This window comes from Condylura cristata, unplaced genomic scaffold (assembly GCF_000260355.1).
Source record: "Condylura cristata isolate star-nosed mole 26May11 unplaced genomic scaffold, ConCri1.0 scaffold00030, whole genome shotgun sequence".
In the NCBI taxonomy this organism is placed as follows: Eukaryota; Metazoa; Chordata; class Mammalia; order Eulipotyphla; family Talpidae; genus Condylura; species Condylura cristata.
In genome coordinates this window covers 8,452,234-8,467,392 of record NW_004567131.1, presented here as the reverse complement: position 1 = coordinate 8,467,392, position 15,159 = coordinate 8,452,234, and the positions used below count along the sequence as shown (strand labels likewise).

Here is a 15,159-nt window from a genome sequence, read left to right as displayed (position 1 = left end):
AAATTCCCCTCATGCTGATTTCTTAGCACAATTTGTCAAGGGAGCTAAAGAAAACACCTGCTTGGAGGTGTGCCCTTCTCCCGTCAAGCCCTTGGAACTTGTGCAGGGAGGCATCCGAGCAGCAGACCCTAACAGCTGCACATCCTCTTCAAAGAGGAGCTGTCTCATGGGGGGGCAAATGCTTGTTTGCGTTTAGGCCCTAAGGTCTGAACATGTGGCACTTCCCAACATCCGACAGTGAAGAGGTCCCTTTGAAGGTGCTTCTGCCGATACTGAAGGGAGGAATCCTGCCCCATTCTTAAATGTCCAGCTGAGAAATTTAAAAAATTTGAATTTGGGGTATCGAACAGACTGACTGGGGTCGTTTCTCTAGGGCTGGCACTCAATTGTGCAATTGTGCAAAGCAGTTGTGAGACTTGACAGGGATACGAGATTAGTTGCCTGAGAAGGCAGGGCGGCTGGAGGTAAATGCCAGTTACAGTGGTGTCCGCAGTACTCAGGTGGCCACAGATGAGGCCCACATTGATTGTGGCCCCATAAGTACACCTTCATTTGTGTACCCCTTTTTATTGTGCCCTTGATTTCATCTGAATCTGCCTCAGTTGCAGGAAGCCGACCAGTTTATCATAGAGTGTGTTCTGAAGCAGTGTCATGCTCAGAGTTCAGGATCCCCTGACTGGCAATGTTTTAGATAGGAGCCCATGAAGCTAAAGGTTAGCTCAGTGTACCTTCTCGAGGCTAAGAAAATAAGTACGTTATCATCGAAATGTCTCAACAGGTTCTATATTACAATGAAAACAGGCCTCCCAATAGTTTTATCATTTTCAGTTATGGTCAGGGAAGGAACTGGTGGAGAAGGGCAGTGAATCTCTCTGGGAGGCTGGTGGTGGCTCAGAGAAGGCTTGGGAGGGCTTTCTGTCTTGCCACCTAAGAGCAGAAAATACCCTCTGAGCAAGAGTGGCTATCTTGGCTCATCTCCAGGACTGGTTCCTTGTTCTGTCCATCCTGTCAAGTGAGTTGAAATGAATACTTCTGTGCTCTGTTCACCATGGACCATTGCACTGGACTGCAGAGCTGCTCAGCTTCTGGTTTTCATTTCTTCTAGATTTGTTTTATTGTGTTTCCTCCAAGCAGCTGTTCTTTTCTTTCTCATAAAGTCACAAGCTGTAGAGTGGGCTAAGGAGAGAAACTGGGAGTGGGACGGTAGGCTGGCAGCAGCCATCCTGAGGCAGCCACACGCTCCTGTTAACCCTGATACGATACATCCCAGGGTGTTGGCTTGGGGGGGGGGTTGGTTGTTGAGATGTGGGCCTCTCTGTATGCTGATATGGAACAGCCTGAATGCTGAGCGGGAATGGGTGTGGCGTGCAGGGGGGGGGCGCGGGCGGGGCTTCTGGTCATGCAGTGTCATCAACTCGTCCAGCGTCAGAAATGCTCGTGAGCCAGCAGCAGGACACATTTTCCGTAATTGTGTTGTCTACAGCTCTGGTTTAAAATGAGCCATGCATTTTATGAGAATAGGTAAGACACCACAATGAGTCTTGAGTTTGTAGGATCAGCCATCGGATACTGAGGGTCTCGTAGGGTTTGGTCAGAGTTAGTGAGGTCGCGTCCCTAAGAACGGCACATTTACCAGTCTGTGTGTGACTCATAACTGTTCATTTGTTTGCTATATTCCTATTAACACTTGAGTTTTTGCCTATTCTGGGAATAGTGATTTGATCACAGTATTGGGGAAAAGTTAACAAGATTCCAAAATTTTACCAAGTAGGTACTTTGTGCACTAAGGCTTATAAATAGAAGAGGCGAGGTCATAAAGGTTATTTTCTTCCCTGTAGGAAAAATGTCATTGCAGTGGTGATAAACTTTGCTCTTGTATGTGAACATCGGTTTTAACATTTTAATTCCTATTTAAGTAATAATCACCATTCTCACATATTTTGGGGCTCCATGGGTCCCATATTTTATTCAATGTTTCATTTGGTGTAAGTCACTTATTTTCAGAGAGACCGTAGCAGTTTAATGGCTTTACAGCCTACACACCTGATGAGAAAACACCTCATCAGTGGAGGTGTTGTTAATCAGGGAGAGCTCTGGCCGCTGTCCCTTGGTTTATGCCTGCACAATCCGTTGTTGATTAAGTTAATGAGACTGTAGATTGGAGGGTTCCTGCACCAACAGATGTGAGTAAGATTCCAAGAAACTAATTCTGGACTCCATCCGAGCCAAAACCACCAAGGAAGGGCCGGGACAAGCATGTGCTAAGGGAAGGATGTTTATGTAACTTAAATGATGCTGTTTGTTTGAGGGCAGAGGAAAGTCAAGGTGAATGACGCAAGTGCTTTCTTTTAAAATGTAATGAAGATGCCAACAGTTTTAACTGTGTGCCTTCTTGGACTCCACTGATTAACTCCACCCATTGTGAGACCATTCTGAATTTTTCTTTCCTTATTTTACAGGTGACATCACACAAAAAGGCTACGAAAAGAAGAGGTCAAAACTAATTGGAGCCTACCTGCCCCAGCCTCCGAGTATGTAAACCTTAATGGCTAGCACAAATTGTCTGGTTTTAAGTCAGCTGCAACATAGGAAAGAAATAACTCAGCAAATTCTGCCTTAATCCCTGATCTGTTATTGGTCAAATCTGATTCCTTTGCATGATTACAAGTATGTTTTGTGTATATTGAAGGAACATATTCTTTTTCTATTAATGAACCTATTAAATTTAATAGGTACTTCATCTATAGGGAGCAGTCATATGTGTGATTACTTTAAAATGCTATAATCATAAAAAGTATGAGCATATTAATGACTTCAACATGATTTCTAGTTTAGTGAGTTAAAAATTATTGCTATTGATTGTGGCTTAAATTAATGCAGTTGATGTTGGGGGTGGGGTTAAGTCTGAAAATTTAGAAAATGATGTAATATCCTACCTGGGATTATAAAATCATAAGGTTGGCTGTGTTTTGAATTGTGGTTATAAAATGTTATGGGCTCTTTTCCTATAATGCAAAGTCCATTCATACCAGCATTTTTATAGGCACAGCTTCACAGAATATCTGCACTCAAGGGGGTCCTGTACATGCCAGGAGAAAGAACTACCCCATGCTGCAGCTCTAACAGCTCATTTCCAATGAAGCTTAGTTCTGTGTGAGGATGACCTTGAAATTGGCTAGACTATAGGAATGGCCTAGAGCTAATATATGTAATGCCTCTTCAAAGGAAAATGATAGCAACATAAATATCAAAGGTACTACCTGGAACTGTACAATTTTCTTTATTGAGACACGTTTTTAAAGACCTGCTCAGAGGCTTCTGTTAGGAAAGATCTGATTAGCACGTGCCTCAGGCATGGCTCAGTTTTGCTCCTGGTTAATGCACCCGTAGTGTTGGCATCAGGAATATCTCCAAGAGCTCACATTCCAGGAAGCTTAATTTGTGTGTGAGTTTCTGCTGTGTTTGTAATTGTGTTGTATTCTGTTTTTTTTTTTCTTTGCTCCATATTTCAGAAAGTTTAAAAAAAAAAAAAGTGGACCTGTTGTATAGACCTGATACTGCTGTGGGCTGGATTTTCTTATTATCTAGTGTAGGAAACATTGTTCCATCCTAGTGAATTAAAAGTCAGTCAGTTTTGGGGTGTGTGACCTTCAGGGGCAGATGGTGAAATGGGGTCTTCCCCTTCCTTTCCTCTCTAGTCTGTAGACAGCACTGCCAGGACTTCTGTCCACTTGGGCATCATTGTGAGTTCTTGGTCCCCAAGTCTTGGAGAGGATAGGGTTGACTGTAGACTCCCGACACTGTTGGATATCAGTCTCTGTGCCTTACTTTGCCAAACCAAAGTGAAACAGATGCATTTCTGCGCGTTCCCAGAAGACAGTCTCGAGTGACGGCAGTGCCCAGTGCTGGCCAGCCCAGCTGCTGGGACTAAGGGTGGCCCTGTGTCACCTGTTCCCTTTGGTGTCCTTTGTGCTGTTCTGCATGGGGTCGGCAGCTCTGCTCAGCGCTGTAACAAATTTAAAAAAAACTAAAGTCTGAATTAATTAGTTTTTTTTCAACTTGTTACAGCAGCGAATGGAGCTGCCGTGGTCCGGTGTAGACTGCAGCACAGTGAAGGAGCCCCACGGAGAGCGCTGCACTGTGGCAACATCGGGGTGTGCGACATCCGAGACGCTGCGGTCCGAGAGCGGGCGGCCAGCACCGCGGGAAACCGGCCTCTGTTTTACTTTCGTTTCGGTGAGCGCACTTGACTGAGACAGAGAAAGAAACCCATGGCAGCAACATGCTTAAAAATGTACTGCCCATCCAGTGCATTGTGAGCAGAATTGTAAACTGGCATTGGGGTAACCTAGGACTGACTGTTAGGGGGAAAGGATGTCCTGAACAGACTCTACAGATACAGGTTTTGTGGACTCCACCCCCTACTCCAGACACTGGTACTACAAATCCCAGCATCACCAAAGAGAAGTGTGCTGGGACCGGAGCAGCCAGGTTTGGATATAAAATGAGACTTGTGGGCTTTGCGGCTCTCTTGGCCTTGTGGATCTTGGCTTGTCTCTTGGCTTTTTGCCAGCTTTCAGTATGCTATTGGGGTTCCAGGTCAGCGGGACTGGTAGGACGCATTAACCAACTTATCTCTCTTTCCCTGAGTTAATCATTTCCCGTTCTCTTGTAAATAAAACCATTATTAATCTTTTTGAGTGTTCCTGCAGTTGAATCTTAATAAGTTCCTTTAAGCATGTGGATGAGGATCCAAAGTCAAACATCCCAGTTCACATTGGGTTACCTGTAACAGGTCCTATCCCTGAGTCTATGTCCTCCAGGTGGGCTCCTGCCATGCATAGGGCCTCAGTGCTTGTCACAGTCCCCAGAATCAAACATCCTGTAGACATAGGGTCAGGTCTGACTGTCATTATAAACAGAAATATAATATTCTGTTTTTACAACTATTTTTGCAGTGGGGACATCACTTAAAAAGCACTTGAGGAAGAGCAACACATGACAGACCATAAGATCGTTTACAGTGTGGGTCTACTAATCTTTGTCTCATAGCCAAAGGCCTGGGAGAAGGATGGCCAAGGTCCCCTGAGGTTCTGTTCCAGGGGGAGCTCCAGAGCGCCATCATCATCTTGTCTGCTGGGGGCATAGTAATAAAGAGAAACTGAATCATTTAATCATAGTGTCATGTTCAGAGTTCAGGATTCCCGGAGTGGACAGTGCTTTAGATAGGAGCCCATGAAGTCAAAGGTTAGCTCAGTGCACTTTCTTGAGGGTAAGAAAATAAGTATGTTAAAGGTTTACCTTCAGGATTCTACCTCAAACAACATGGATTTTCATGAAAATCATGTACAAATAAGACAATGATGAACTTGGCTAATACAGTTGGGCCCTGGAGCTCAGAGGAGGATGCCATCCTTGCTACTCAGCTGCGTCTACTGTGTGTGCTCTCCTGGCCAGCTTGCTGCCTCATGCAGAAAGTGTCCTCAGGGAGAGAGTAGGGGTCCTTGAGTGGGCGTCGAGTTGGCACCAGCTGTGAGGTTCTTTTCGCCATTTACTAAGCCTCATGTGCTGGGTGAAATTCAAAGAATGCCTGCACAGATGCTGCTTGGTGGGTCTGGCCACTTCCGTCCACAGCTCCCCCGGGACTCAAGGTCAGGAGGCCAGATTACCAGCCAGCGTCGCAGTTTTCACTTATTTTGGAGTAGTTGCTCTGGCTGAGCCATCATGTATGCTACACAACTTTGTTCTCTAGGACGCAGTAAGGAGCACAGAGGTTTCTAAAGCTGAGACCTCTTTCTTGACTAGCCCAGTTTTAGAAATAACTCTGGTATCGGGTATTTATCATGGACATCATTTTTAGTCACTTTTCTACCATAAGGGTTTTTCTCATAAGGGTTTGCATTTTGATGGACTTTACAGTCTTCCTCCCTCCTTCCCTTCCTTCTTCCTTCCTTTTTCTTTGTTTTTAATTTATTGGGATTCTTCAGGAATCACTACTTTAGGGTACCAGTCCTTCACCATAGTCCATTGTGCTTCCTTCCCTTTTGGTTCTAGACCAGCTTTTAACAGTTAGCTTTTAAGGCTATCTTTCTCTGGTTCTTGGTTTGTCTGTATTCTGCATATGAAGGACACCACCTGGTATTTATCTTTCTCCTTCTGACTTATTTCAGTTAGCATTATCTTTTTTTTTTAACATTATTTTGTTTACCGGACAATATTGACTTCTTACAAAAGTATTTTAAAACCACTTCCAGGTTTTTGTGATTATGAGTCAGAACCATTTTACAGCAGGTGCTCTACATTGTCTATGTGCTGGAGTAGGGACTCTAATCTCTCCCACATCCTGGGGTGCTGGCTTCAGGTGTGGCTGTCCCTGTTATTCTTCTCTGCCTAGAGCACAAGTGACTGGCCCAGATTAGCAGGTGTGAGTTGGGTGCTCTTGAGATATGTTGTCCTGATGAGGGCAGTGTTGAACACTCCTCTAAGTCTAGGTGAGAAAATAATGTGTCAGAAGCTAGAAAGAAAAAAGAAAACTATATGTTTAATGAGGGGAGGGGTCAAATGAGTAAATTGGATCACTTTCATGGAGAGAGTACTACTTGCGAGACTTACTCATTTGGTATCAGCCCTTCAAGTTTTTTGATTCTCTTAGTGTCTCAGAATCATCTTTCATTAATTTCTAAACCTGATAAAACTTATTAAAACAGAAAATGCAGCCATTCTCTCCAAGGCATTCTTTATAATCTGTGGCAGGTTCTACAATTGAGTCTTCACCACTCTCATCACAGAAAGGAAGGCAGTAAAGCACCATGTTACCATGAGTAGAAAGCTCTCCTCCGTTCCTGTCACTGCATTATATTTTCACTTGTGTGCCCATCAGTGATCTCAGCAGGGTGGCTACAAGCCCAGTTACCAGGAGTTCCTGTCACCCAGTAGTTCAGAGCATCTTGGTGAGTCAGCAGTCTGTCTGTCCTGGCTGCTCCCTGAGAATTGCGTGGGGTCCAGGTGAAGAGTCCACTACAGAGAAGTCCTTGGTCAGTGTGGATTTATCTGGCCACCTTCATTTCCTCTGGAGATTACGTGACCCTTCACAGGAGCAAAGATTCATCTGCTTCAGCTGCTCTTCCCTTCCTGAGTTGAGCCATCTCTCCACACACTGTTTCAAGCTCAACCCACCTGTTACTTCCATGAAGATTCTCTCTGACCCCTTAGGTTGGGGTAGACCTCATTCCTGTCATCACAGCACCCTATTTCAGGAATAACTTACAAAATTGTGGACAGATGTCACTTACACCCCTGCCCATGTCTGGATTTTAACATCTGGTTTACTGTACTGTTAATGAAATGACTACTTTTATTTAATATTCTGAGTTTGTTGTTTAGGTGACAGAGCCATATCATTAGGAATTTCCTGTGGGAAATCTTTCTTAATCATGCGATGGAAGTAATTGATTGGAGTTCTAATAAAAATGGCCTATTTCTCTTCTCTCTCTCCCTTGGCACTTAAACACTTCCTAGTGGGAAAACTATGTTTAAATGAATGAACGTATCATCAAATGGGTTAGAATGCATAGGAATAATGAATAATACTTTTTTTAAGATTTATTTATGCATACAGAACCGGGGGACAGGCCAGAGGTGCAGGGACTGTAAGAACACTCACCAGAGACAGTGCGGGGAGCAGAACAGGCAGACTGATGAAGTACACTGCTGAGGGGAGCAGCAGGAGAAACAAGAGATGTCTGCTGTGCCATGTGGGCCACCTCTGGGCCTCACACTGACGTGGTTGCGGCTAGCTTGCAGTGCTTCACTTTAACCTGTTGCACCACCAGGGAGGGCCAATATTTCTGTTGACTGGATTCTATGTTTCTGCACTCAGTGCTGCCTAGTATCCCTGAGTCTGGAGATTTCATCCTTCACCCTCCCTTCACCCTTCACCCACCACAGCCCTTCCCAGCCAGAACATCTCCTAAATTCTCAGTTATTCAGGTCAGCAAGGGTTGTGATTCTCTAGAATTGAGAAGGGGTTCCTAGTAAAGATTGACCAGGAGGAAGGTGGGCAACATCACTTGTTGGAGGGAGACTAAGTTCAGGTGAAGGTTATCTGGGGCCTTGTTTTCTGGTCAAGAAAGTGCAGAAAGAGGAGAATTAGATCCTGCTTGTATTGCAGTAGGAGGAAGCTTGAAGTCTGGGTGGTGAGGGCCAGCTGGGATTGGCAGGCAGCTCTTATTTCAAGGGACAGGCAAAGCCAGCACTGAGTCTGGTAACTTCACTGAGGGTGAAGGGTGGAGGACAGAGGGCCCCAAGGCGAGCTTGAGTCTCCCGGAGGAAGAGCACTTGCATTCTTCCTTTCCTCCTTTCTTTCATCCTACTTCATCATCTTCCTTCTGAATTATATTTGTAATCCCTTGTCAATTCTAGAGAATTGCAACCCTTGCTGACCTGAATGCCTGAGTATTTAGGAAATGTTCTGGCTGGGGCAGGGGTGTGGTGAGGAGGGTGAGGGAAGCACTCTCTAGACTCAGGGGTACTAGTCAGTGCTGAGTGCAGAAACATAAATCAGTAATACATGCTGCACAGTGGGATCAGCTACAACCCCAAAGGACAGACACCCCATGCGTGGTCTCATGGCAACTGAAAGGAGGTGTCTTCTGTGAGCAGTAAAACTGCCTAGATGAAAAATCTACTAGAAACAGATCTGATGATGTCCCTACCATAAGAATAAATACCAGCATGAGGCTCCTTCATAGACAAAGGATTGTAAAAGTTGATAGAAGGGAAAAGAAAATAAACATTTTATATAAAGAGTGTAGCATCAGAATGACATTTAACTTCCCAACAATAGCAATGTGAAAGGCAATGGGTAAAAGTAATCTTCCCCCAGAGTTCCAAGCAAAAGCAAGTCCCAGGATGAAGAGATCTCCAGGGAGTTTATTTCTGGATTAGTGCAGGAGAGGCCTCTAAGCAAAAGAAACCTGGAATGAAAATGGTTGCAATCTGGCTGTTTTGCCCAGTGGAGAAAGTATTGGGATGAGTTTTCAGTTTTGTTAGGGTATTTTGAAAAGGATTAGCAATAGGCACATTGAAAACTCAGATAAAGAAACAAAAATGAATATTAACTCCAGAATAATAGCAAAGTGCATGATAGGGAGGTACTAGGAGCATACTGCTGGCTCAGAATCCTAGCATGGGGTAGCTGCAGGGTGTAAGGAGAAGCCATGTTCTTGAAGTTCTTACTCATAAGCGTGAATGTCAATACCAATAGCTAATATTTTTCACTGTAATATTTACCACAGTATTCTTTGATTTAATGAATTCTGTACGTCTACTTAATGAGAGTAGAAAGTCGTTTTTGAGACAAGCATTTTAAAAGATGGTTTGTACAGAAGAGATTCAGTAGCTCATCCGTCATCAAGAACTGTTAAGTAATGATACTAATGTACCTTAGCATGAAGAATTTGTCGAACCTAACAGTGGCTAGAGCTTAGGTGTCTTTTCATAATTTTAATACAGTAGCTTACTCTGTGGGGTTCACAAACATGCCATCAAAATTGAGATGCAGAACTCACCAGAAAAAGAGGGATATTAGATCCAAGGAATAATTTACTGTCATAGAGTCCACCACTGAAAACTAGAAATTGAACTTTTTTTTGTTCAAAAAAAACTTTTTTTTGTTCAAATTGTTATGTCTGGTTTACTTTCTATCAAATATCACTGGTCCTTTTCTCAAGAAGCAGCAGTAGTGATTAATAATGCCAGCATTTATGTCTGGAATGTCATGATTTGCCTGTACCTTATTTTCCTGTACCTTATTTGATCTGCCTTAGAATAGATAGCCATGATTAGCAGGCTGAGGTCAGGTTTTGAGCACTCCCCATAGTCATTTTTTTCTCACCAGGTTAATTTTGATAATTCTTCAAAGCTATGTTAAAAATCAATTAGTTCAATTATTTATCAGCAAGTGGTATAAAATTTAACTTACAATCTGAGCAAAGTTGGAAACTACAGTCCTGGGTACTTCAGTTAATACGATTAAAATTAAGATTTGTTTTTAAGTTTAACTTCAATGATAAATGTACTTTATTATTAATATTATTATATTAGTTTACTTTTACATATTTTTGTGCATTTTTCCATCTCAGTTGCAATCCACTTGGGTTTCCCATCACCAAATCACCCATGTGCCATCACCGTAGATAAATGTACTTTTAAGTTTTAAATTTTCCCAAGAATTGAATGACTTGATCCTGTCTTGGGCTCCACTTTTCTGATCAGAGTGCTAAAGATTTCCACTAAGTGTTTGTTGTTTATTTGGCATCTCTTCCTGTGACATGAGAGCCAATGTTGTGATGTGAGGGAGCCTGTGCTGGGGTTTCTGAAGGCTGCACTGTGGCACTCTGAACCTCCCCAACCAGGATACTGCTCCCTTTGCTGTTTGACAGCCAAAATGTCCCTGATGTCAACCATGCCCCCTATTTGAACCCCCACTCCCAGCCATATTCTTGACTTTCCCCCCCCTCCTGCCTGTGCCCCCATTCCAAGCTCCACCCTGCCTCTCCTCCGCCCGTGCTCTGGGCTATAGCTGTGCTGAAAGGAAAGCAGTGATGGGACTTTCTTCCACCAAATGCATTGCTCCAGAGTAAAGACCCCCAGTTGCCTAGTGAAGCCTCATTCCTCTTTCTTTCTTCCTAATGCAGGGGTGGATCAAGCTTTGCCTCCAGAGCGCCGGGCTCCAGTCACTCCCTCCTCTTCCTCTCGCTATCACCGCCGAAGGTCCTCAGGGTCACGAGATGAACGCTATAGGTCAGGTAAGGCCCCGAATGCAGACTGAGGTTCAGTGACCTTGTGGAGGCTGGCATTGGTGAGCTATACTTTCGGTGTGCGTCTGCAGAGCTGTGTGGTTCTGGAGAAGTGCAGCTAATGTTTACTTTCTTGTGCTGTGTGAGCTACAGGTGACAACATCCTACTTCACACAAACATGCCCTATGTAGCAATCATGAAAATTCAGTACTACAACTCTTACTACATTTTCAAAGGTAAAATTTTCTATTATTTAGAATTGCATAATAATTTAAGTGAGCTAAATTTTGCTAATTTATTTTTAGGTATCATTGAAGAATGGTTTGGTTTTACTTTTTATAATCTTTGCTAGAATGATTTTTTCTTTTTTTTTTTAAACCTCAGTAATTGTTTTTATCAAGAACAGTTTTTCCAAAAAGAAACAAAAATATTGAGAATTTCCTGTGTTCATGTTTATATTTCCTTTGTGGTGCTATCTCAGTAACTTGGTTTTATTGCAGTCATCATCTGGACTTGACTGGTTTAAATTTCCTTCAGTAATTTGGCATGAGAAAATGTGCACTGAAATTGATATTTTCATTACTTTCTGACACGTTTCTCCCCAACATCCAGATTAAAATTGCTCTTTTTTGTTTCCCTAACTATGAGGTTCAAAAGAAAATTATTGGTAAGTGTTAGTTCCTAAGTCATGTGGATTGCGATGTAGGATCTGATTTAGAATATGTATAAGTCACTTTGTACTGTGCAAATACTTTCTCAGATTTTGTCATACTTCATTTTAATAACAGGTAAAGTAGTTTTTACCGCTCCATGTTGTAGAAGATGAAGCTTAGGTAATTCATACCAGCCTTTGGATATGTCAACCATATGAGCCTGTCAGGACTGTGTGTCATGAAACTTTCCATTAATAGGGATGTGCATTATAAATCACCACCACTTCTTCAAGTGGTCTCCCTAACTGACTTTAGGCTTTACTCTGCTCCTATAAAAGAGGGAGTAGACAGATGTTATGCTCAGTAGCCATCATCTGCACAAGCAGAGAGACTGGGCTCAAAAGCTAGAAGAGTCTTGCTGCTCCTGTCAGGAGGAGAATATGTGGGGATAAATAGAATAAAACAGGAGTGTGTTCCCAAACCCATTGTCTTATTTTTTTAGACCTATTTTGCTGAGCTTGTATCAAGAGCATCTCCTCTTCATTCAGGCATTTTAAAGGATCTCTCAAATATTTGGGACGCCAGAGGCACACATATGTACCATTAGATCATTGAATCAATTGAGTTAACATTGAGTTAACTGCCCTGTCTTGGTATTCTTAAAATCATCAATACTGATCTTATATATATGCACATGCACAGTCATCAGTAAGCAGACATAGTCACACATGCAACAGACACATGCTGGTAGAGGGACATATATAGGTACACAGACAAATAGCTACACAGTCACAAATGTAATAGTTATACACAGGTGGACACATTCACATAGATGTGGATGGCACTGTGCGGGACGGCACACAGCACTAAAGCAGTGGTTCAGGGGAAGAATGGAAACTGAATTTTGGGCTCCAGTCCAGTGCTGGATGCCATCCCTGCCCCCATGTATTATGGAAGCTACCCTAAAGAAAAACTAATAAGGTTCTATGTGTCATTATTAAAGCTGGTTTGGTAGTTTTGTTTAGCACCTTATTCTCAGATATTGCCTGCTATTAAAATTATTTAGTCATGCATTTTCCTAATTTAGATACTTTATTGATAGACTATAAGCTACTTTCTCTTCCACTGTATGATCACATATTGTTTTTGAAACATGGCATGAAAGCTTAAGAGCTTATTTTCATCTATAGTCAGGGTCTGTTTCAGGTTTTCTCTTGAGCCAGCATGAAAGAAAGTTGTGTGGTCCTCAGGAGATTTTGCTTTCTAAAATTCAGTGACCACTTAACTTGCAGTAGAGTTACTTTGGTTGCTTCAATGACCAAATTATATCAGCTAAGAAGTAATTCTATTATCTCTTAGATAATTGACCTAATTAACAATCAATCTAGTCAACCATATAGCCTCAAATTTAATCTCTCCTGGCCCTATTTTTCCATTTCATTTCTGAACCCATGGCCTTGTGTTGTAATGAGCTCTTACTTGAATTTTTATAATAGCACTCATCTGTCTTCTTTTTATATAACTCTCCTTGGAACCTTGAATTTGATTTGGAAATTGCATGAATGAACAGGCACTTGCTGAGCACCTAAAAGATGTCAAACTCTATATCCAGTACTTTGTTTCTTCTACTTAATAAAGTTTAAGTCAGAATCTCAAAACACTTTAGCTAGTTTTACTACTCTTTCCCCCAACCCCTCAAAAATAAAACCTTGAGATTTATGTGGTGTCCATGCCAATCAAGTCCACTTTGACAAGGAAGAATATTAAAAGTAAAATGTAGCATACCATTTCATGATATGTTTGAAAGTGTTTCATGTCCTTATAAGCTTCAAAGAAGTTTTAAAAGCCGTTTTTCTTGTTTTTTCTTTTCCAGTTTACTTTCTAATATAGGCAGAAGTATGAACCCTGTAAGCAAAAGCTTTACAAGGTTTTCAACAATATTTAAGAATTTAAGGCATTCATTGAGTTAATGAGTTTGAGAACCATTGCCACTAGATTTTCATAAATACAGTTCCCTTTTTAGAAGTGAGAGAATATTAACTAGAAACATCTACATCTGAGCCTATCTCTGGAGATGATTTTATTCTTATGACAGTTGAATGTCTGATTCATAGTGATGTTGAGTTTCTGGAACTAAGGGTTTACAACCTCATTTTCATTTGTTTAACAAATGTGCAAAATTTTGCATATTGAACACTGTACTGTGAACTATGTATCAAAAATATAGACAACTTTGTGTTTACTTCCAGGTAGTATATTTACCCTGAAGTAAGTTCTTCCTTGATGCTCACAGTGAGTTGTTAAATTGAGAAAGTTTGTTTCACCAGTCAGTTTGAATTTACTGATTTTAATGGGCTCCCAGCTGTGTGCCCTCTGTTCTCACTGAACAATGGATTTTTTCATTTGTTTATTATAGAAAATAGCATATTTCATTTAAGTAGACAGTGGTGTGCTAACAGAGAAGAATAACATATATCAAACTACATCCTCAACTAAGTCTTCCCTGTGAAGAACAAGCTCCATCTGTATGCAGCTTTGTCCAACATGGCAGTCAGATTCCACATGGGACCTTTTAAATTTTAAGTTAATTAAAATTTAATTTAAACTTATGTTCTCCTGCTTCACTAGGCACATGTTAAAGCAAGTGGCTTCTCTAATGGTCAGGGCATTTATGGAAAATCACATTGCAGAGATAGTTCTGTTTCATTGTGCTTTTGTAGGGCCAGTTGTTTAAGTAGGAAATTAGAAGGGAGATACAAAGAAGATTGAGGACATCATAAAGGTCAGATATTCCAAAACTAGTGAAATCATTGTGAACTTGATATCTGTGCTTAGTCATTTAAACAGAGGAACTGACGGTGAGATTTTCATTTTTAGAAATAAAGTGCAACAGGAAGATATATAGAATAGATTGGTTGGGTGGTATGGATTTCCGGTGAAAGTAAAGGTTTTTAAAGAAGCAGTTGTATTTCAGGTGAAAAGATGATTCATCAAAATTTATGGAATATAGTGAAATTGTATTTAGAAATTGGTAGCCTATGTTTATATTGGCTAAGAAGAGTTTGTAGAAGTTGAAGGAGGACTTAATATGTTAGAAATGTTAAGGTGAATAAGTTTATAGAAAGGAGACATGAGAAAATAGTAAAGATAATTAAATGGGATACAGGTTGTTAATGTGGTTTCCACTCTAATATATAGTGAACATGGCAGTCAACATACCCATCCTCACAACAAGAAAAAAATCAACTCTTCAAATTATTGAGGTCACTGGGCAAGCTAGAGAGTGGAAACTCTAGGAAAGAATCCAAAGGTAATGATAGAAATTGAAAGTACTTCACAGAAAAGAGCGATGAAATCACCACCATAAAAGTGATTAATGGTGGATAATCAGAGACAAAGGCATACATAAAGAAAAAATGTTAGATAAGGAATAAAATCAAGATGAAATAAAGTATTTTGTTTTTCTAATATTAATGGATATTATAGATAAATACATTCAAAAGAATGATAAGAATAAGAAAGGAGCTCACAATTTCCCAACTTTAAAACTGAAGAACTAAAACAAAAATAATCAGACAAATATAAATCAGAGACTCTGCAGGGGAGGGAGAGAGGGTAGAACACAAGGGACTAAGGTGATGTGCAAGGGGGAATTGGTGGTGGAAATACTATGAGGACTTCACCTCATGTAAAAGTATATACAGGG

The 15,159-nt window shown here is 41.3% G+C and overlaps 1 protein-coding gene across 6 annotated transcripts in view; it reads left to right on the top strand.

Moving 5' to 3' along the window:
• Positions 1-2,463: 2,463 nt before the first annotated feature.
• DIP2C (DIP2 disco-interacting protein 2 homolog C (Drosophila)) overlaps positions 2,464-15,159 on the top strand; it is a 133,926-nt gene continuing 121,230 nt past the window's right edge. For 2 of the 6 annotated variants that reach the window (XM_012731325.1, XM_012731323.1), the window contains exons 1-3: positions 2,468-2,531; positions 4,069-4,236; positions 10,698-10,808. The gene's annotated coding sequence lies outside the window, so the exon portion shown is untranslated. Of the gene's footprint in view, positions 2,532-4,068; positions 4,237-10,697; positions 10,809-15,159 lie in introns of those variants that run through there. The other 4 variants (XM_004691203.2, XM_012731324.1, XM_012731322.1 and 1 more) reach the window with 2 other exon arrangements.